We start from the raw sequence: 23,491 nt of genomic DNA on the forward strand, positions 1-23,491 counted from the left end.
TCCCTTATGCTCCTCGATCCCAACACTCTCAATTTATGGTCCATCAAACTTGAAAATATAAATTTTTTTAAAAATGGTGTTACCTATAGACTAATTGTGTGTCTCTTTACCTTTCCTTTTCCAAATTTTTCGCCAACCAAACTTGAAGAATCGATTCTCAAGTATGAAAGAATATTATTCTGTCGCAAAAAGGTGACGAAAATTCAAATTTTTAAGTCAATAAAATCGTGAGAAACGTAGATTTTCTAATGAATTTTCATTGAAATTTATTACTTATAAAATAAAATAATGGTGCAAGTTCGTTGAATTTTTCTGGAAAAGTGATGGAACTTCTTTTCTTCTATTTTTTAGTGTATTTTCTACCACTGGATGATTACTGAAAAAATTGAGTGAATTATTCAATCATTACTTTATTGATCGTATTTACAAAAATAAGTATTTTTCTTTGTAGAATACGAGTAAGTATTTCTGGAAAGAAAAAAATATGATAAATCAATGAAATCTGCAGGTACATAAACTTAGCATTAAAGATACCCATAGAACGCGACATGAACACGATTATATTACACTTTGCCATTAGAAACAACGGCTCTAATATCCTCTTTTTTCCTCTCCTCCAGGACACCAATCAACGATTCCAGCTCAATATACCATTTCAATGCATTTCTAATCACATCCATCATATCGTCAAAATATTTATTACAAATAATGCATATTTACTCAACAGTACACATTAGTATGTAGATACACCTTACATTAGTCAGGTATACTTGAATAAGTACATATTTTTCAAACAACACGAAGCCTGAGGATTCGATTACAGCAAAAAAAAAAAAAAAAAAAAGCATAAAGACTTCATGATGATGTCTTTATGCATTTTTTCCCCAACTGTTGCGAAAATAACAGAGAGCTATCGATTTCGCGTACAGCATCTTCCTGTTAATAATCCTGGTGCAATCTTATCTCAATAAATCGTTACATGCACCAAAGATACGAGTTTCAATTGCCACAACAAGTACATGCGGACGAGCGATTGTTGAAAAAGATAAAATTATTCGTGCCCGGTAACATGTCATTTTTAATGGGATTAAATTTATTATTTAGAAAAAAAAATAGATATCTACATATAAAGTTGAAAAAAATAAACTAAAATCGGAGTAAAAAATCGCACAATTACTTATACGGTATACGTACCTACGAGTACATACATACATGCTCCAAAAGCGTGAAAATTTCCACTTTTTTTTGGAATATAGAAGATTTACTCGTAGGTACAGACGACGTTATACGTATAGACGAGTATAGCTAATCGGATTTTAAAACTGTGCTATGGTTAACGAGACGTACAATAATTTTACCAAAATTACAGCCCACCTAATCTCGAATACTTTCCGCTAGTATTACCCATTAGTTCAATTGCTTTTAATTTTAAACGTGTCAATTAAGCCGGTTGGTTGGTATGTCGTATCAGAATGACTTTATCCAATTAATACGCTTTAAATACTGGTATATTTGTCTCCTTGATGTACCAGTATAAATCGTTTTGATCGTTTTGTTTCGCATCTTCTGTATATTTATAATAGGTACCCTTACGAATTAATTTCTTACTTATTTTTTGCAAATATCTGTACAAATGTACACAGAAACGATGGCCAGTTTGGAATTTTTTATATGATACTTGTCAAAATGTACTACACTCGTGCAATCCATGCACCAAAATTAAATAAAAACAACAAAAATACATGTTTTTGGCTTTAGCGATTAGTATACGAACACGTGTCAATGAACTAGCATGCGAGTTAATCTTCATAAAAATATTCCATTCATTTTTGTTATACTCTCCCGGTCCAGAGGTGTAGCCCTCAAAACAAATTTGGACAATAAATTAGATAGTTAGGTACATATAATTAAAATTGATTTTTTTTACTAAAGACATCTTTCAAATCGAAAAAAACAAAAAAATGCATAAAATAAAAAAATAATCAAAATAACGTAGAAAATTTTTTTAATGAAACAAGTAGTAAGTAAGTAAGTACCTTTTCGTATCTGACATATTAGGGAAAATAGTAACTAATTGTCATTATTACTGAATATGTAAAAGTACTACATACAATGAAAAAATCTAAAAAAAATAAAATCGTTTTTTGAACGCTTAGGAACCCGGTCTCATCAGGTTTCACAAATACAATAGAAAATAATGAAAAAAAATGCGAATGAAAAAAAAAGAAACAGAAACAGGAAAATGAATCACACGACTGCACGTATTTTTTTACCTACATTAAAACAAGAAAAACAAATTTGCAGCTTTAGAAAAACAAATTTTTTGAACGTAGACTTCATTTTCTCAAGAAATAATGAAGAGTTCAAAGCTTTTTTTTTTGACAAAAATTGAAAATTTGCATGTTTGCATCACAATTAATATTTCAAAAAATATTAATATTAGTTTTTAAGAGAAGGATGAGTGATGCTTAAAATAATTTGTGCAATTTTTATCAAATTTTACTCCATTTCATATGATAGTGAATGAACTTTTTAAAATTTCCGCATTTTTTTTGTTTCTTCATTTTTTTTTTTTTAAGATTTTGCTCAAATTTTGCGAAGTTATATGAACTTTTGCTTATTTTTAAATAATTTTCCCTAGTTTCATTTTTCAGAAATTTTTGCATTTGCTCAGTTAATTTTGTGATGGATCACTTATTTTTTTATGAGCATGATATTTTTTCAAAATTACGTACCATTTCATTATATATATAAGAACCATACATGTAATTCTTATGCTTTGAGGTTACAGTTTTTTTCAGTGATATTGGGTTGACTGAAGACAATCCTAAGAGGATTAAGAGGACAAAAAAAAGAGAAATCTTTGAAATTTTCCTCAACTCAAGGTACAAATTTTCCTGTTGTAAAAAAAAACTAAAATTTCTTAATCTGAGGTCAATTTTGTCTATGGAAATTGCTATTTTGGCATCTCGGAGGAAAGGAGGATGTCTCGATCCTCTGAAAAAAGTGCAACTAGCGAATTCCCCCTCCTTCTCCCCCATCTACTTTAAAAAATTTACGTAGGTATAAGAAAATGCGTATCAAAAGTTGAATTTTCATGTTTGAAAATTAAGTACTAAGTAGCGTCGTTTCAAGCAGAGAATCAGGGACCCCCCCCTTCGTGTAAAAACTTATTAAGCTCATCTACAATCTGACATTTGTCAGAATTTTTCAGGGGAAGTTATATTAAAGTATTCAAAAAAAAATCCTTTTTTTGTTCCACGATTTTGTCTAATTTTTATTTTTTTATTGGGATATTGCTCTACCATAGGACATTTTATTTATCAAATTTTTGGAAAAATCATGACAAGAAAATCAATTTTTCATTCAAATTATTGAGTGATTGGAAGTTTCGTGCTTCTTCTCCTTCAATTATTTTATTATAGTCACAAATCAAAATCAAGTATTGTACTATTTTCTCTACTTTCGACAGGAGGAGTGAGAAGAAGAAGAGGGGGAGGGGGAGGAGGAAGAGGACGGAAATGAGGGAGGGGCGGGGGGTCATAGGACACCCTGTGTATTTACAACACATCACCCTTCCACAGCACCAAAAAAAAAGGTAAAAAGTCAAAAATCTGGTATTGTACATACATAGTAAAAATACGTAGGTAGGCATATAAATATCTTAAATTTTGGTATTATTTTTTGATAAACAGCCAAGTCGAATAAATTTTGATATTAATGACGCCTTAAGATAAGCAATAAATTATGACGTGTAAATGAAAACAGCGTATACGAAACGATTAACCTATATACCAGTAAGATAATTTGGCGTAACAAATCAGATATCATTGAACGCGTGAATTGCGAAAATGTATATTATAGCGTAAGTATATAGTATAGGTATATAAGGTATACCATAAGGAGTCGCAGCTGCATCCATTTAATATGGATCGAAGGGAGAAAAAAAGTTGAATCGCGCAAACTATACTCGTTATATTAAAAGGTTCAATTCGTTTGTCAGGTATTGAGAATTGATTGCGATTCGATTGTTCTAATTGCAACGAAATCATTTATTTCAGTTATAGGTCGTTAACAAAATACAGTCACGACTTGGCGCAAAAAACGTGCTAATAGTTGATGAACTTGTATTTACACTCTTCCCTCGCCTCCCCCTCGCTGTTTGGCGCGCGCGATCCGCTACAATGCTATAAGGTATCCTATAGATAGATATTGCAATGTATCGTACCTACAGTTAATATGCGCCGCAGCAGCGCAGCATTTTATATAGATACGGTGAAAATTAATCGTACAATAATTACCGATTAACGTTGGCGGTTTGTTTTGGTCTACGGTTTACCCATATCGTACCTACTACGTGGTCAGTGTAACGTGTGGTATTCATGATTCCATTCTATTGGAATAGCGGTCACGAGGTAAAATGATACTGCAAAAGTCACACGTACATATACACAGATCACATCACAGATGGTTATAGGTGTTTTTTTCTTTTTGAATACTTTATCTACGGTAGCTGGGTAAGGTAAGTATATAGCATCGGTCGCACTTTTTTGGAATACGTCCCAAGTGTTGGAGAATTTATTCGACTGGTATATTCTTTGCATCTCCGTGTCTTTCTGTGTCCATGTAATTCTCTGCGTACTGTTTGCCTTTAGATCAGATAGAGTTAAAAGATTAATGATACGATTTGCGTTGATGAACGATGATGAAATACCTTTTGTAATCGAATAGAACGAGAAGAACGAACTGAGTCTTGGTGAGAGAAACTTAGGTAGGTACTACAGGCGAGGAGATGAAGGATCGAACGACTGGATAGATGCAACTTTTCTGCGAGTAAACAGACAGTGTAATTCGGTATTTTGAGGTTAGTATGTAGGTACCTTTCTGAGGACGCAGGGGCGAACTGGCTTACGATGTTAACTGGCGATTGCCATAGGGGTCCAGAGACATCAAAGGGTTCTCGGTGCCCCATTTTTAAGCAAACAAAAAATAAAATACTATTTTCACTTTTTCTTAACAAAAATTTTCGCAAGCTTTTGCCCTCGCTTCGTTCGGCCCTGTTTGTTCGTCTTTTATTTAAAAATTGAAATTTTTCATTACCTTCTAGGCACCTATTCAAATTCTAAAATTGTGGAGTAAAAAAAATACAACTCATCACAAAGAAGCATTGTCTTTTACTTCTCGAAACACGAATTTTTGACAGATTTTGCCCTGGCTTAGCTTGTGCCTCAGTGTTTTTTTTTCTTCAATTGAACCTTGGAAAAAAACATTTAAAAATTTGTAAACCAAACAAAATAATATACTTTTCACTTGAAAAAACATTGTTTTTTTTAATTCACTCTGATTCACAGTTCACCCCTTCCCCCAGCCCCTCAGAACCATTTCGGAAATGATGGACTTATTGATTTGATTATCTACCAAATCCGAAAAGGCAAAATATCGTATTGGATCTTTTTTTAAATTCATTTTTCAATTTCTTTTTTGAAAACGTGCTTTTGACCAACGTTTTTGATCCTTTTTTATGAAAAAAATTCTGCATATTATATTCGTGTTTTTTGTTGGAAATGTCACATTTGAGCTTTTTCGAAACTTTAATTTTCTATCACGGTTTTTTTTCGAAAGCTCAACTTTTTTGTGATTTGGTCAATTGGGCGAGGCACCCTATCACACTCTTCAAAACAATTCAATATTTTAGAGCATTCATGCATTTTTAATCTTTGTTTCCGTCATTTGAGGTCTACTTGGAAACATTCCCATCGGATTCTGTTTTTTGACATTTTTCCTAAAACAAGTGCATCAAATTTGTAAAAAAAAAACAAAAAAAAACGCTCTTTTGCACCCTGCCTACTCTTTTCCTGATTTCATTTTATGAAAGCTCAACAACCAATTTGTTCATCCAAAAGTGGAGCATTGGCCCTCATATTTTATTCCACCATTTTTCAAAGTATGTTTCCCAAAAAGGGGCGAGGTGTTCATCCAAAGTATGTTTTCACTCAATCATTACGTCGAACGTGACCATATCATGCAGTTCCAAAATTGACCCAATAAGATCTTTTGCCTTTTCGGATTTGGAGGATAATCAAATAAATAAGCTCATCATTTCCGAAATGATTTCATCCCAAAGTGGCTGGGAGGGGGAGGGGCAAACTGTGAATCAAAGTGAAACTTGTGTTGATCTAATCCAAGAAATCGAAAGCATTTTTACCTCGAATTTCAGGATTCACCAGGACTTTTAAGGGTTAAAGATTTTTGCAGATGACTTGAACATCTCTCTTAGTAGATCTAGAAACAATAATCTTATCATAGCAATAATGCAGAAAACCCCAAATGAAATTGAAAATTGAGCTGAATCAAATGGTTCATACTTTTCAGAATCTAAAATACATTGCATACTCTTTACCAAACAAAAAAAAACAAATTCACCCAGAACCTATTCTAAAATTCAAAGGTCACACACACTTGGATCATTCCACGTCAATTAGACCAAGAAGTGGTGGGGGGGGTCCGGCGATTTTTTTGAAATTTTCCGTGTGGAAAGACCTTCTAAAGGGATGACCAATGGCGCAAATCGCAGCCCTCTAGGCCATTTTTAAAGGCAGCCAGGGGGTGTCAAAGTTTTCAGCGAACCTAAAATATCATCCATTTCAGCAGTGGATTACTCGATAACCACGATACCTATCAAAATGGAACATCTTCCTATAATTAGGGGTTTTGAAAGGCTTTTTGGTGATATCATAAAAATCAGTGTTGCCACTTTTTTTCGTACAAAAAATTAGCTCAAAAAGTTTTGAAACGTAGTTTTCATATCGTTCTGACTCTCAAAAATTCTGAAAAAAAAATATTATTATGGACAACTTTTCATGCTGAACAACATATTCACTTAAAAAATTGGGATGGTAACATGTTGCAAAGTTGATTTTATAAAATCTAAAGTTAGCGAAAAAATGCGATTTTTTGATTTAAAACATGAAAAAAAGTTTTGATAGGTGAAGTTGACCCATTTGACCCCTATTTTTACGTATCTGTTGAAAAAGTTAGAAAAACCCTTTCACTCGATGAAATGAACTCCTCACAAAAAATTAAAATTCGAAAAGATTCAAAAAATGAACGAATTTTTAATTTTTTGTTGTGAGTGTAATTTTTATCAACTTATTTTTCATGAAATACGTCAGAAAGAGGTCAAAATAAGACAACTGAATAAATTTAAACTTTTTTTGATGTTTGAAATTGAAAATTGAAATTTTTCAGAACTACTCCCAAAATCCAGAAAATCACTTGTATGTAACAAATAAATCCATTACATTGGCTTCAGCTAATCCATCACATCCCCTTCAAAAACTCTTCTCAATGTACATACAGCTTACATCATTTCATTACCTTAAAGGCAATTCCATGTAAGTCTTTGAAAAAGGACAATTTTACTGATCACTGATACGATTCGGATATGCTCAGAAGCAGACCTTTGAGTCCGAAATGATCGCAAAACTGGAATCGACTAAATCACAAATTCAAATCCAATCCCAAAACCTATCCTGAAACCAAAATTATCAATTTTTTTGATCCCGAAACTGAAAAAAATCCAGGAACTGATATAATTTTGACCCCAAAACAATCCCAGAACTGAAACAAAAACAATTTTTTCAATCCTGAACACTTGAACAGTGTTGCGAGAACAATGAAATTTTGTTCTCATTCCTGGTTCTGTTTGTTCCCAAAATGAATCAAATGGTTCGTTTTATCATTCGTTCTTTCGTTCGTTCTTTCCATTGATTTGTATGGTTCTTTGTTCGTTCTCGTTCTTGTTCTCATTCTTCCCTGAAAACCATGTCTTTAGCTTTTGTTCTCGTTCCCGTCTTTTGTTCTTCAAAACAAAGTAATTGAAAAAAACATTAGAAATTCAAAACTGAGAATTTTAATTTTTTTCTCTCAACAAAGTCAACAACCTTGAAAGTTAGAACGTTCAAAATGAAAAAAAAAAAAAAAACAGTTATTTTTCAAGTTGCACAACCAGCATTCAAATATCCAAACCTGAGAAAAAACGAGAGGAGTAAGATTCTGAAGTGGAGTGGATAAAGTTTTGATTCGGTGCATCCACCAGGAACTACCAACCGACCCAGCCCGTGCCTATGATGAGAAGGTGCTGTAATTAGGTGAGTATATTATGAATCCAAAAATTTGACGACATTTATTTCTAGGATCTCTACACACAGGGTGTCTCCAGTCAGAATAAACCCATTTCTTCCCAACATATGCTACCCATTTTGAATTCGTGTAAGTAGTACACCACGCATAAAATTAGCCATACTCGTAGATGAATGAATACCCATCCACGAGTACGACGACGCGACGCTGCGAGCCGCGAATTTGTCATTGAAATGTATTAATAATATAGGTACATATACTTAACGTGCTATGTAATAACCGAGTGCAACATCGTGGTTATCATAATAATAAGTTCTCGATACACGTTACCACGCCGCAAGTACAGGAGGTATAATATGTAATATGTATGTACTTTTTTCCTATGTAAGTACTCGTAACGCCACCACAAGCTCTCTCGCTTCTCGCAGTTTGTCTATGTCTATATATACAAACGTACATCTTACTAAAGATATGTAATGTACTTAAACTTACCTATCTATCGCAAACCAGTTGATCATTTTGATACATTGATGCCTGCGAATGACGTTGACATTGAAACAAGTCCGCGCAACGGTACATTTTTCACCTTATCCGGTCGTGAGTTGAAGCTTTAAGCGGAGACTTCTCGACCACCTACAAATTTATTGAACAAGATTAGCGAAAATTTAGGACCTTGCAACTTGCAAGTACCTATTTAATATCTAATACTCTTATTCGTACATCTACATAACAAGGAACTGAGATAATTTTTCATCCACATTTGATACGTATACAAAAAGGTGAAGGAGAAGGAAGGGGTGAGTGGAAATGACTTCGGTGCAACTCTGATGTAACGAATGACATCTTGGTTTTAAAAAATTGCAATTCGCAGATTGTCAGCTGGGCAATCCTCCAAAAATATGGAATTACTGGGAGTTGCCAAATAATAACGATTGCATGCAGATTGCAGGGGAGGAGGATTTTGGAGTAGGTGATTCGCGCGACCGAAAGCGTGGTTTAATTTTTTGGAGGTCTTGCAATCGGCTCAAGTTCGAAGGACGAGCATTGAGCCAAAATTAATTAATTTTACATGATTTTGTGATCTTTGGGAGATGAATTTTAAAAAGACAATGGAGAAAAGTAGGTATTTTTATTGCTTTGCTAATCAAATTTTGAGCAAGACTTCACTATGTAGAAGATTTACACAGAGCTTCCGAATCAAATTGTAATTCTATAAGCTGACCAATAAAAAAAAACAGCAAGCCCTTCTCATCCCTTCACTGGTTTTATCTGAAGGATTTATAACTTGAAAAGTCGTTTTCCCTGAAATAATAAAAGTTTTGAGCCACAGACATTTATAAATCTTGTCTCGAGACAACATTTTTTTCAATATCTTTCATTAAAATAAAAATTAATTTCACTCAAAATTTCAATTTTTTTTTTTTTTGTTAGAAAACTTATTTTTAATATTTCTGAAAAAAATTTCAATCTTAATTAATTTACGAACGTTTCAAATTTTTTCCAAAAATTTTAAACCTTCATGCACGATTTAGAACAAAAGCAGAATGATCATAGGAAATCTCCGACGATGACGAACTTTTTTGGGCATACACTCTTCACTCCTCTCTTCAACCTCACTACACACAACTCGAATTCATACAGCACGCGGTTTCGGTAAACTAAAACACCCAAGCAGGTGATGAAGCGAAGAAACCAGTAATCAAAATGAAAATCCACGAAGCCATAAAGCGCCACACCGAGTCATCTAGTCGATTTGTGAAAATAAGTAATTTCGTTCTACCATATATACGCCCATGCTAAATAAATATCGATGATTATTGGAATAAAATGTATTAAATGGAAATCAGTATCGTCCTCTGCCGCCCATCACAGGTCATGTTCAAGGTCTCGACGAAACAATAACTGAAAAATTTACGATAGTTTGTCTTGGTATAACTGTAATTTGTGTAATTTAGAACTGGTTTGGTGGCGCGATGCTGTAGAATGGCCGATGCCGCCGGTTTATTTGTCCATATGTAATTTATAACCAGTATTTGCCGAATCTTTCAAATCATCAAATATTTAGATAAAAATCTTAATTTTACGCATTTTTCCCTTAAAACCAGCCTATTTATATACTGGAAAGCGCGAGAAGCGAATGAGAATGAATAAATACTCGAATAGTTTATGGTAGTTATATCTGGAGGAAGATTCCACGTAGTACGATTAGAATAATAAACTAAATGCGAAAGAAAGAAAAACATACAGAAAGCGAAAAAAAGTCCATACAATCTGTACACATGCGGAGTATTATACTCGTAAGTACTATAATACGAGTACAGTCTCATCGAATGCTGACGATTACGAGGTCGTTAATCAGCACCATGGTGCAGAATTTTTCGCACTTTGAACAGGTTCACGTTTATGTATTAGAAGAACGCGCAGCGCAGACACATATAGAACCAGCAGCCTGTGCCTGTTGCCTACAGTATTCGCGAGCACAACAGTGCCTAGGTAAAGTATATGGTAATTTTATTCTATCGTTGTTTGCCATTTAGTCACAGAGTGAAATAGAGAAAGAAAAAAACAAAGAGGGAATCTTTCGTCCGATATGTGATTTCGATCTAATTTAAAACTCGTACGTTTATACCACGTTCAATGTCTGTAGTGTACAGTACAGGTACCCACCAAAAAGGTGGAATTTTTCTTTATCATCGTGATGTGCCTTTAAGCTGTGTACAGGATGTCTAGCCAAATGTTGGTATATCCGAATTTTGGCACGACTAAGTGCGAGAAAATAATATCATAGGTCAAATGAGCAGGAAATTTTCCAGGTAAATAGAAAAAAGCATAAAAAATGTGTAAGCCACGATATTACAAATCGCATAATCTAAAAATTGAAGGGACCAAATACATTCATGGGACCATTGGGACCTGCATCAAAAGTCTCATAAGAAACAGTTTGTCCAAGAAATTTTAGAAATTCTCAAACAAGGTCTGAATGCTGATTTTTCAAAAAAAAAAAAAAAAAAAAAAAAAAATGCCTGCTCTTTCAAACATGAGTACCTAACTAAAGTCTAATTTTTCCATTTTTCAAATTTTATTTCGATTTTTCCAACACTTAAAACTTACTTTCGACTTGAGAAGCTACGAGGGTCATTACCGGATTTCCTCTCAGGAAAAAAAATTCAACAAAATGATGAAAAAGCATCAAAATATGTATAAGGTAGATACACCAATCAGGGTGTCAAGAAAATGTTTAAAATAGAAAAGCAAAACTTCCACAGGATTTTCTTAAGATCTCCTTCTCCCATATGGAAGACAATCTTAAAATTTGAGACCCCCTCCTCCCTCTCAAAATGAGAACGATCAGCTCCCTTGAATCACAAAAACACAGTTTACATATTAAACTGACAAGGGGAACCACACTGTACCCATCCTTTAACTTGAACGAGACCACAAACTTTGGAAAAAACATGGCTTAAAATCCTCATATAACCAAAAACTTCAACTAGTTAAACTGATTTTTTGATTTCGACTTGGATAAGTATGTATTCAGGGGCGAAGGCCGGTCCAAGATTGTCAAGACCCTGATCTGCGCAACGCTGGTCTCTCCTGATCAGGCTGAAGACCTGGTGCAGATGATCATATCTGATCGTACGTGGTCACAGGTCAGATCGAAATTGGGAGGCCCGACAGATACACAGACCACCTTGAGAAGCCAACCAGGCAGACAAACGACCTTGAGAAGTCAGACAGACAGGTCAATGACCTTCAGAAGACAGACAGACAAACTACCTTGAGGTGCTAAAGCGGTAGGTCCGTGACCTTAAGAGGACAGACAGACGGATCAATGACCTTAAGAGGCCCATACAAGAAGATAGGGGATTTTCATAGTCTGGGCAGGTAGAACCGTGACCTTGAGAGCCCAGACCGCCGGTTAAATGACCTTATAAGGTCAGACAGAAAAACAGACGACTTAGAGAATCCAGACAGACGAGTCAAAGACCTTAGGAGGACAGATAGATAGGCAGACAGACGACCTTGGGAGCCCAGACAGGCAAGCAGACAATCTCGAGGGCCATGCATGTAGACTGACGACCTTGGGAGGCTAGGTAGGGCCAGTGACCTTGAGAGGCTAGACACATGGGTCAGTGACCCTGAGAGGCCAACAAGGCAGGCAGACTACCTTGTGAAGCCAGCTGGTAGGTCATGTGACCTTGAGATTCCAGGCACACGGGTCAAACAAACAGATGACCTTAAAATTTACCATTTTTGGTGATTCATGTTTTTTTTTGAATTTAAATAGGTCACTTATTTAATTATTCAGTAAGTAAAAAAAAAATCTGATGCTACGCATCACAAACTTTCCGAACATAAAGTAGGTATCGAAAAATCGTAAAAATGAGAAACACCCACCCCCGCCATGGCGATGCGGCGTATTCATAAAATAATCACTTTAAAATAAAGCGTAACTAATTCGGACCGTGCCTTATGCGTTTCTACTGCAGGTGAACTAAAAGGAGACAAAACATATGTGATGTTTACCACGTAAAGACTAAGCCTTGACAAATGTTGGGGGTTGCCTATACATTCATTTTTCGCATTTAAAGGCTCATAAAATTCTTTCTATGGCATTTACGAACTCCAAATTCTTACTGTGCCACCTTTACCATACTTCCGACCATCTCTACAAATTTCAATCAGATATCATCATTAAGTCGCTTTTTATCGCGCGTACAGACATTTTTTGACACATACATACATACATACATACATACACATGAAAAGTGGTATTACGCAGCCCATACTAGATAAACCTCAGACTTTTTGCGGCCCATCTGGACTTTTTGCAGCCCAGTACCGGGCTGCAAAAAGTCTATTCTAATTTCACTCGCTACAGACATTTAAAAACAAGCCAACCCAGTGTGTATATGAGGCAGAATACCACTAAAGACCTGCATTATCCGATCTTATGAACTTGGCGATACATGCACGAGCTATTCGAGTTCCTCACCTCTCTGGAAGTGAATGAAAACATTTTTTTGATGGTGGAAAAAGTCTGGGGAATATCTAAAAAACATACACTTGAGTGGGGAGCCCTCCTTAAAAATTGAAAATTGAATTACAAGCCTAAATATAAGTGTTTCTCCAACCTGATGGAGTATATACCTTCTTTTCATGGCCCAGCAGTGAGCTGTTTTGAGAACACATGAAAAAAATCAAGCGTGCGCCTGCTAGTGCAAACCAAACGTCGGTCCGCAAAAAGTCAGTGAGATGTCATGGGCTGCGTAATGTATGGGGGCAATCTATACATACATACATACATACATACATACATACATACATACATACATACATACATACACATGAAAAGTGGTATTACGCAGCCCATACTAGGTAAACCTCAGACTTTTTGCGGCCCATCACGACTTTTTGCAGCCCAGTACCGGGTTGCAAAAAGTCTGTTCTGTTTTCGACCGCTACAGACATTCAAAAACAAGCAACGCAGTGTGTACATAAGGCAAAACACCACTAAAGACCTGCATTATCTGATTTTATCAACTTGGCGTTACATACACGAGCGAATCGAGCTCCTCACCTCTCTGTAAGTCAATGAAAACATTTTTTTGGTGGCGGAAAAAGTCTGGGGAATATCTAAAAAACATACACTTGAGTGGGGAGCTCTCCTCAAAAATCGAAAATCGAATTACAAGCCTAAATGTAAGTCTTTTTCCAACCTGGTGGAGTATATACCTTCTTCTCATGGCCCAGCAGTAAGCTGCTGTGAGAACACGTGGAAAAATTCAAGCGCGCCCCTGCTAGTGCCAACACAAGTCGGTCCGCAAAAAGTCAGTGAAATATCATGGGCTGCGTAATGTATGGGGGAAATCTATACATACATACATACACACATCATCTCAAAATTGCTCAAAACAAACTTGTGTGAAGTCGAAATTCAAAAAGGAGTGTAAATTCCAAAGTTCATTTTCCGGCCGAAAACAATACTTTCCTATACATCGCTTCGCGCTGTTCGGAAAGTAAAAATTACTCATGAAAACTGATACCTATTAACATTTTTCATCATTCTGTGGAGCCTTCATTCTGAGTTTCGATATCGCCAGAGTTTTTAAATTCGTCCATAAAGCGCAAAAATTAATTAGGACAGCTTATTTGGAAAAATATTTTTTTTTTCTAAATTGCACGCATTTCAACTTTAAATTCAAAATTTGAACTTTTGGCCCCATAGAAGGCGAAATATGCCCAAAAACAAAATGTTCGAAATTTTTCGACCCCTCCTCAAAATTTTGGAATAAATTAAACTGCACAATCACAGCATACGAGTAGGTACTATGAACATATTTTAGTGCGACATGCCCACTCAAGCGATCTGCCTGAATGAGAAAAGGCACCGGTCGAGAATTAGGGCCACTTCGTAGCCCAAAAGCGGAGACTCCTGACTTCTTGAGTAAAAGGTATAGGTTTAGGTACCTACCACCAATCAAAAAATTAATCAAAATTCGTGTAAGCTCAAAATTTTGACAGAATTTACAGAGCCGAGGCAAAAATTTTTCAAAAGTCAAAATATATCAAAAAACTGGGTTTATAATCGACAGAAATCAACAGTGCAAAATACTCGTAATTTTTCAATTTTTACACTTTTCAGCAAACTTGCCCACAAAGTTTTTGAGCGGGCCCGAGTCCACCCTACCCACCCCCTGGCTACACCATACTGTAAATAAACGATAATAATCGTCTAGGTTTTCGCATTTTATTGGCATTTATTACATTCGCTATCGTGTTAACGATTTGGTTTTTAATGCTGTTTGTTCTTCTTGTAACTTCTTTTCGGGTCGCGATACCATCTACACCTATATATACGACCGTATAGAGTCGATATAACTACCGCAATACGCAATTCTTATCTTGGTTTTTTTGTCTACTGCGAGTCTATGATCGCGATTCACTTGCGAGCAGCAAAGTGGAGTATGGACTTGGCGTTCATGCCAAGCCATCAAGAAAGAATCGGCCACAACAAGTTGCTGGCAAAATACATACACATCGCGCAGACCAAGAGCAACAAGTGGATAAATAACAGACTATACTAAACTAATAGTAGTAAAACACAGAGAACCGAATATCCGTACGATAATGCTGGTGGCTATCACAAGATGCGGGTCTGAGCACCTGTTGCTTCGGTTCGGTTTTAACCTCGCGCTTTGCTCTCCCATTACAACAGATTGTACATACGCGACTCTGTTTGGCGCCTTTCCTCACACCCTCTCATCATCCGATACGTCCTACACGTATCTATGAAAATCTCCTTAATAGAAGAAAGATAGAGATGAAAAAAAAAAAAAAAAAAAACAGGCAAAAACAAAAACAAAACCGCTTGGCCTACTTACGAGTCTGGCTTATAGGCTTTGTGGTAATTCGGTAATGTTTTCCTTCTTCTGTACCACAAAAAAAAAAAAAAAAAATGTAATGTACCATATTATCGTTCACATACAGAAGCCATTAATTAATGCGGAATTCCGATGACTAATAGAGTAATAACATGACGTGTAAGTAAAGTAATACTCTAATACCATCTCGCTGACTATTCTCCAGCACAAAAAAATCTTTCTTCATATGCGCGTTTTGTATTAAAACTGCGTAATTACATGATCTCATTTCATTTCCTAAATCCCAAGTAAACAAAAAAATACGAATTAACGACGTGTTCTCTTCCCTGCCATGTATAGTCTAATAGCTCACACAGTTCAAATAACTTATATCATATCCTTCTCAACTTACGAATTTTCATACCGCGGCTTGAAAAAACACCACATGGTATAAATTTGCAAATTACACGCCTACAGTAGTGCCAAATTAGGCATCTTGAGTGATGTTTGAATTTTACAAGTACTTCGATACGGCTATTAAAACATCGATATATTATTTTAACTCCATTACTTATGGATTCATCCTCTCATTCATACATATAAAGATAGTCAAACAGTACTTCACCAGACATACTAGACTGGGTATACTACAAACGCCAAAAGTCACGGTATGAATGAAGAATATCGCATTATTTACTTTCCACCAACATTGTAGGTACAGGTAATCGTTGTTCAAGTGTGAACGAACCTGTACCTGTAATGTATGTACAATGTACATTGAAAAAGATGTAAAAGGCAACAAGAAGGGGGCGGAAGAGGAGAAGAAGACGTCAGAAAATTTGTTCTCCATGTTGAAATTTTTTTTCCCAATAACGACCACAAAACGAGTCAGTTGCCAAGTAGCTAGATTAATTTTTCGACTTAGGTTCGAACCAAGGTTATACGCGAATATAGCAGATTTATATTTGTCAAATTAATAAATCGACTTAGGAGTTTATAAGAATGAATATACGAGTATGTTTATTGGACAGATGATAAGTTAAAATATGATTATTAAATTGATGTAATAAAATTAGAATAAATGGATATCTATTCGACGCGACAACTATTTTTACACTATACGAAATTACGTGCTTACCATAATGATTTTCGATCAATCCTAATGACAGGTGCTATTACAGCTCAAAAACAGCCAAAACAACAATTTATATTTTTTACAGGGACGAAAGTAGGGGGTTTTTTGGGATGTGGGAGGTAAGGTAAAGTGGGGAGTCGACTGCCGACTGGCATACGAAAAAAATCTGTCTAATTCTTCCAGAAAGTCTTTTATAAAACTTTGAGATGACTGTAGAAGGTTCTAATCTAAGAATAACCCAAATTCAGACTATTATTTTTTTGGATTTTTTTTTGGATGCTTGGATAATTCAATGAGAAAAATACCTGAAATTCAGCATTTTAAATTGTCAAAAATTAAATTTTTTCATGCATCTTGTATGTACGAGTAGAAAGAAAAAAATAATAATTGAAAATTGGTAGGTAATTACAAGTCGGCATTTTAAAGTCAAAAAATTGTATTTTTCAAATCATACGAATAAATTGAAATTCTTTAAAATCAAAATTAACATTCAAATGAAATGCTTACATTTTTGTAAATTCCAAGTAAACTGGTGAGAATTATTAAAAATTTGCATCTACAAGTCAAATATTGGCATTGGCATTTTCATCATACCTAAATTGAAACATATTTAATCAAAAATTCGTTTTTTTCAAGTTCACATGTAGTTGAAAATTTTCGAATCAGAAATTGGTCTTCAAGTGACACTAATTAATTTAAAATTTAAGATTTTTTATTATCAATCCTCTTCTCCCACATTAAAAGCTGGTATTTTTATAATAAAAAGTTTTGATTTAAGTTTTTTTTTTTTTTTCTTTTGGGTGTTTGTAATTACTTGATATTTTTTTAAAATCAAAAATTTACATTGGAATCAAAAGTTGGTATTTTAAAACATCCAAAGTTGAAATTTTGAATTGAAAATTGGAAATTTTTATCCCAAATTGAAATTTGTTGAATAAAAAATTCACATGTTTTGATTTTGACGTTCAAGTAGGTATGTATAGAAATTAGAAATTGACATCTTTCAGGCAAAAATTGCCACTTCTCAAATACCTAACTTGACATTTCCAAAATAAAAAATTGAAATTTAAAAAAAAATTGTCATTTTTATCAAAAATTTCCATCCATTGTACATTTTTATCAGACATTGACATTTATTTATTAAATCAAAACGTTCACATTTTAAAAATCATCCCCTTCCAATCAAAACCTGAAACTTTGAAAATCACCCTCCCCCCTCACAAATCGAAACTAGGCATTTTTCAAATCAAAATTTTACATTTTTATCTCAAGTTGAAAACTAAATTCAAGTTACCAACTATATTATCAGACATTCCAAGTGATGATCCAGAGTCCACAGGCCACAGCCAATCGATTCAAATTTTTTCATCTTCACTCTTGCACACTTCCCACTCAACTGTGATCTTTTTATATCTGACGTGTCTCTGGCTTTTGTTACAGTAAAAGGCACGTTGATAAAAAAAAGTAAGTAAGAATGTGAAAATTTTCAATTTAAAACCCCACATTTTTTGGATTCAAAAATTAACATTGGAGTCAATAACTAACTGACATTTCTTCAAATCTAAAGTTGAAATTTTTAAATTGGAAATTGACATCTTCAAGCCAAAAATTAACATGTTTTAAATTAAAAATTGGTATTTTTATCACAAATTGAAATTTTATTGAATGAAAAACTTGTACTTATTTTTTCAAATCTCAAAGTTGATTTTTTTCAAATTTGGAAATTGACATTTTCTACCTAAATCAAAAATTGGCATTTTTCAAATTAAAGTTCACATCTAATTAGTATTGAGTAAGAAATTTATATTTTTGAAACCAAGGTGGAATTTTTTAAAATTGAAAATTGATATTTTCAATTCAAAAGTTGACATTTTTATCAGAAATTGAGATCCATTGAATAAAAAATTGAAATATTTAGACTTCAGAACTGAAATCGAATTATAAAATTACATTTTTCAAATTGAAATTTGACATTTTTTAAATCAAAAATTAACATTGGAATCAATAAATGATGTTTTTTTCAAATCTGAAGCTGAAATTTTTTAATTAAAAATTAGTACCTTCAAGCCAAAAATTAACATCTTTTAAATAAAAAATTGGTATTTTTATCACAAATTGAAATTTTATTGAATGAAAAACTCGTACCTATTTTTTCAGGTCCATAAGTTGAATTTTTTTGAATTGCAAACTGGCATTTTTTAAAACCAAAAGTTAACATTCTAGGTATTGAGTTGGAAATTTAAATTTTTGAAATCAAAAGTTGAATTTTTAAAAATTGAAAATGGGTATTTTCTTGACATTTTCACCAGAAATTGACTATGTAATTGATATTCATTGAATGAAATTTGAAATTTTTAGAATTCAGAACTGAATTTGAATAATAAAATTACATTTTTCAAATTGAAAATTGATATTTTTTAAATGAAAAGTTGAATTTTTTGCTGAATAGCAGTATTTTTTATTTTTTTTTATTTTATGGGTGCCATATACAGCTTTTCAAGACAAAAATTGACATTTTTCCAATCATATTATTTTTTTCAAGGTAAAAATGAAAATGTTTCCGAGTTTAAAACTAACATTTTTTAAATGAAAAGTTGAATTTTATAAAATTAAAAATTGGAATTTTCAGATTGAAAATTGATATTTTTTTAAATTGACAAATTGATATTTAAAAAAAATAAAATGTTGACATTTCTATCAGAAATTGACATCCTTTGAACCAAAAATTAAAATAAGACTTGAAACACGAAAACTATCAGCTCTTTTTTCAAATTGTCCAACTATAAAATCAAACCCATCCGTAAATTCAAATACCCCCCCCCCCAATCAAACCACCCAACTCATTAAAAAAAACAAATCCACTCCAACAAATACAGAACCTCCACAAATCATCAAACTTAACACGAATAGAATCCAATCCAGCAAATCAAGTCATTGCACCCGGTGACAGCTAATTTACTTAGCAGAATGAGCTAAATAACCATTTGGACAATTTGTCAGTCAACCTATTAGTCATTTAATCGCTGTAATCGTATAAAATCATCGGTGGTCAATAAATTACACGTTTAAATGACTCAATCATTAATTTATCGAAATAGATTACCGCGTGTAACTCGTTGACAAGGTAGCACCAGCTAACCTAACCCAACCAACCAACATTATAAGTATATCAGTCAGTCGAGCAATTAGGCAACTAAATAGCAACCTTATGTCGGATAAATTAACCGCTTATTAAAAATGCAACTACAATATAACGAGTTCGTCAAGCCGCGGACATCTAGTAGTCTAAATATTCATTCCTCATCGGCATAAAAATACACGTAGCGAAGAGCCGTAGCCGAGTCTTCACATACGGCGACGACGATTTTCGAAGTGAAAAATTCCAATAACTTGAGGCAACTAGAACAGGTGTACAGGTAAGAGGAGATTTTTAACCATATGTTAAAATACGTGCACTATCTCTCTCTGTCTCTCTGTTTCTTTCTTCGTATACCATAGTTAAATCGAAGGACACAGAATAACAGGTCCACAAACCACAATTCCACGTACAGTAAACCAGTAAATACTCCCTCGCAGAATCACGCCGCTCGTAGATCTCCGGCAGTATTCGTAGAGAAGAATTTATTTCACTCAACGCGTTAAAAATTTTTCCAACTCTACAAATCTTTCGGCTACAATTAAAAATTATTCGGATTCGGATGTGCCGGTGAAATTTATTATCGGTAAATGTATTCTATATACCTACATCGCATATATACTCGAATGTAAGGTGTATCTTCTAGGTATGTTATTTTTTTTTTCAATAACAAATTTACATAACAAAATTAAACATATAAAATGCGGGTACAAATCGACCAGTCGAATAACAAATTATATTCAAAGATGAAGACAACATAAACGCGCGATACAGAAAAAAAACATGTACAAATTTGTTTAGCACTTGTTATTTTATATACGACTAGAATAGGACGGTGTACTAGCCTAGGTGTAGTATACCGAAAGACGAAAAACCCTGTAAATGAAACAGGCGTTATTATTGCATATACAATAGATTGTGTTGATTTCATTAAGAGCAGCTCGATTTTGCTCGCGATAGAATAAACTAGTTTTTTTGAAAGTAAGTTCATATACTCGACTCGTAATCGTAAAATACCTATTTCTCTTCTTTTATCGAGTTTCAGCCGCAAAATAAAAATCGAAGGACTTACCGAATGGGTGTTAAGGAGCCGCATGACTCATACTTGGCTACCGTTACACGTTACACGTTTAGGTCAATTATCATAATTACATAATATATTTGTTGTCTCGCTAAGTATTTTAACGATAACCACGAATATAGGTATTATCTCACTCCTCAGTCCTCACCGACACAAAATTTCCATACTTGCTAAAAAGTATAGGTAGGTTAGGTACTCTTCTTAGAAGAAACAGGTGCCAGCAGAAGAAACCATACTACCTGTCATTCCAGGAAGATTCCACCTCTCCCCTTTGCCCTTTGCGTAACTTGGTCTGTTATCTAAAAATACTCCAGATTCCGAAATTACATACTTAATTTCTCTCCGTGGTATTTATTTATTTATCAATTAAAATTATAAATAAAGAAAGCATACGAGGATGACAGTCCCTATAAATATGCTGCCTCTTCGACTTAACACAATTACATAGATAGGTACACCATTACACACACGAATAAGTACATAGCATAGCACTGACTTGAGGTAGAAGAAGCCAGAAGGAGAAGGGTGAAAAAAAAGACGACATCTTCCTTATCACTAGATGTACTCGTATGGTGTAGGAAAAGATAGTAACAGTATTTTAAAATGTCACATATCTTTCAAAACATTTTAATGGCTAAATTCTATTACATCTGTCGGTGTAGTTAATGCCTCTCTCTCGCTTCTACAGCCGCACCACCCGCCTCTGCCATCTTCCTAAAAGGATACGACGATTTATTGTATGTTTAGTGATACCCAAAATGAACCGGGGCTTCCGTGGATTAAAATTTTAACAGGTGGTATGACCAGATATTTGAAATTTTTCCATTCTCGTATAAGATGCAATGCATTCGGTGTATGTGCAGGTAGAGGATGTACAAGGTATGGCACGAGCATCTGACGTGAAATGTCAATAAAATGGTCACCTTGCGTCTCGCGTTTATTCACTTGTTATCTTTTTTTTTAAAAAACTAGTTCGAGACATACAGGCTCAGGTATATGAGATTAAATGATGTGGTTTTTTCAGGTTTAAAAGCCGAATTAATCAAATCACGCCGCGATAGTGACTTTTTCATCACCAATGTGGCCTCCAAAATAGAAATCGTTTAATCACCCAGGTTGAACTTTCTAATTTAAGCTCAAGATACCTATTTCTGAAAAATACGGCCAACCAGCTAAAATTAAATTGCACTCAATACAAGTGAAAATAGTTGAACTGTAGGATTCTAATTTTCTTTATTTTTCCTGGAGCACACGCAGTTTTTTTTATAAAATTTGATTTTTTAATCCAAAAATTGAAAAAAATCAAATTTTTCATCCCAACAATAAATTTTGGAAATAAACTGAGATCCTTGGGGGGAAAACGAAAGAAAACAAAGGGCATAACATTTTCATCATTTGTGGACTGAGAAAAATCACTTTAGTAAAAATTACTGAAAAGTTTAGTAAAGAGGACCTCTGGTCATTTTTTTGTAGTATTTACTACATTTCTTAGTACAAACTACTAAGAAACGTAGTAAAATGTACTTTTTCTACTACATTTCTTAGTATTGTGTACTACAAAATGTAGTAAATTCTACAAAAAGGGTTACCAGAGGGCCACTTCACTAAATTTTACAGTAACTGCAACGGCCAAAATTGTTATTCCAAACTTATCTGATAAATTTTCCAATTTTTCGAGGCATTCGCGAATTTTCTCAATAATATTTGGCTGTGCTCGGTTTTTTGATTTTTGTTTATGTACTCGCTAAAATTTCATTTTTTTTTTCATTCCTTTTCAATTCGTTGGTTCGTCAATGTACTTTTTCTTATAATTTTTTTATGTACTTACGCAAATTCGCGAAATTTATATAATGTCTATTTGTTTCATGTACTTTTCATGTTTTCTTTATAAATGAATTTATCTAATGACGATTTCTACTTTTCGTATCGTCATGTTGGTTACATAAATGGGGGCCCGTCCGGGATAGAAACGAAACGGTTCGTTATTTCGTTTTACATAGTTATTTTGTTTTTAACTGTTTTTAAAAAAAAAATGTTCGATCAAAAAAGTCATTTGGTTGAAATTCTAAACCAAGATCCAAACATCTGTATGTATATCGTCTGTACGTAATTACATATCTACGACTACGTTTTCTCCGCGGAATTTGAGTATGCTGAGTGTGTCAACCTTGATGTTACGTCACTACTTCCGATTTCTGTCAAATGAGTCCGCCTAATTCGTCAAATTCATTCAATTTTCTGGAATTATCGATATCGCTTTTCTCAGCCTGAACCACCAGCACTTGTGTCAATTGATTGGTAATAATATTTCGCTGTTTTTGTTTATTTCGTTCAGCTCATCACCACTCACGTCATCACATCATAGTTCTCGTTTGGTACTCAAGTATACGTGGTATTTATATTTTGAAAAAAATATGTTTTTGTAATTTTTATTTATTTGCGATGTTTTATTTGATAAATCGTCGATTTATTTTCACATACTTATAACCCACGATATTACGTAATCAATTACCTTACCTATCTTATGCTATATTTTTTTTTGAAAATTGATTGATCAAAGAAAGACATGGAGGAATTCTCAAATAATCCCAAGTTGTTCAATTGTCTCCTTACATTAACTAAAACTCTGGTTA

At 34.0% G+C, this 23,491-nt stretch overlaps 1 long non-coding RNA gene across 1 annotated transcript in view; it reads right to left on the reverse strand.

The window, feature by feature from the left end:
• The window catches only part of LOC135842361 (uncharacterized), a 239,249-nt gene that overhangs the window by 10,317 nt on the left and 205,441 nt on the right, over positions 1-23,491 (reverse strand). Inside the window, exon 5 of the long non-coding RNA XR_010558115.1 lies at positions 8,635-8,775. This is a non-coding gene — a long non-coding RNA (uncharacterized LOC135842361). The remainder of the gene's footprint in view (positions 1-8,634; positions 8,776-23,491) is intronic.

This window comes from Planococcus citri, chromosome 1 (assembly GCF_950023065.1).
Source record: "Planococcus citri chromosome 1, ihPlaCitr1.1, whole genome shotgun sequence".
In the NCBI taxonomy this organism is placed as follows: Eukaryota; Metazoa; Arthropoda; class Insecta; order Hemiptera; family Pseudococcidae; genus Planococcus; species Planococcus citri.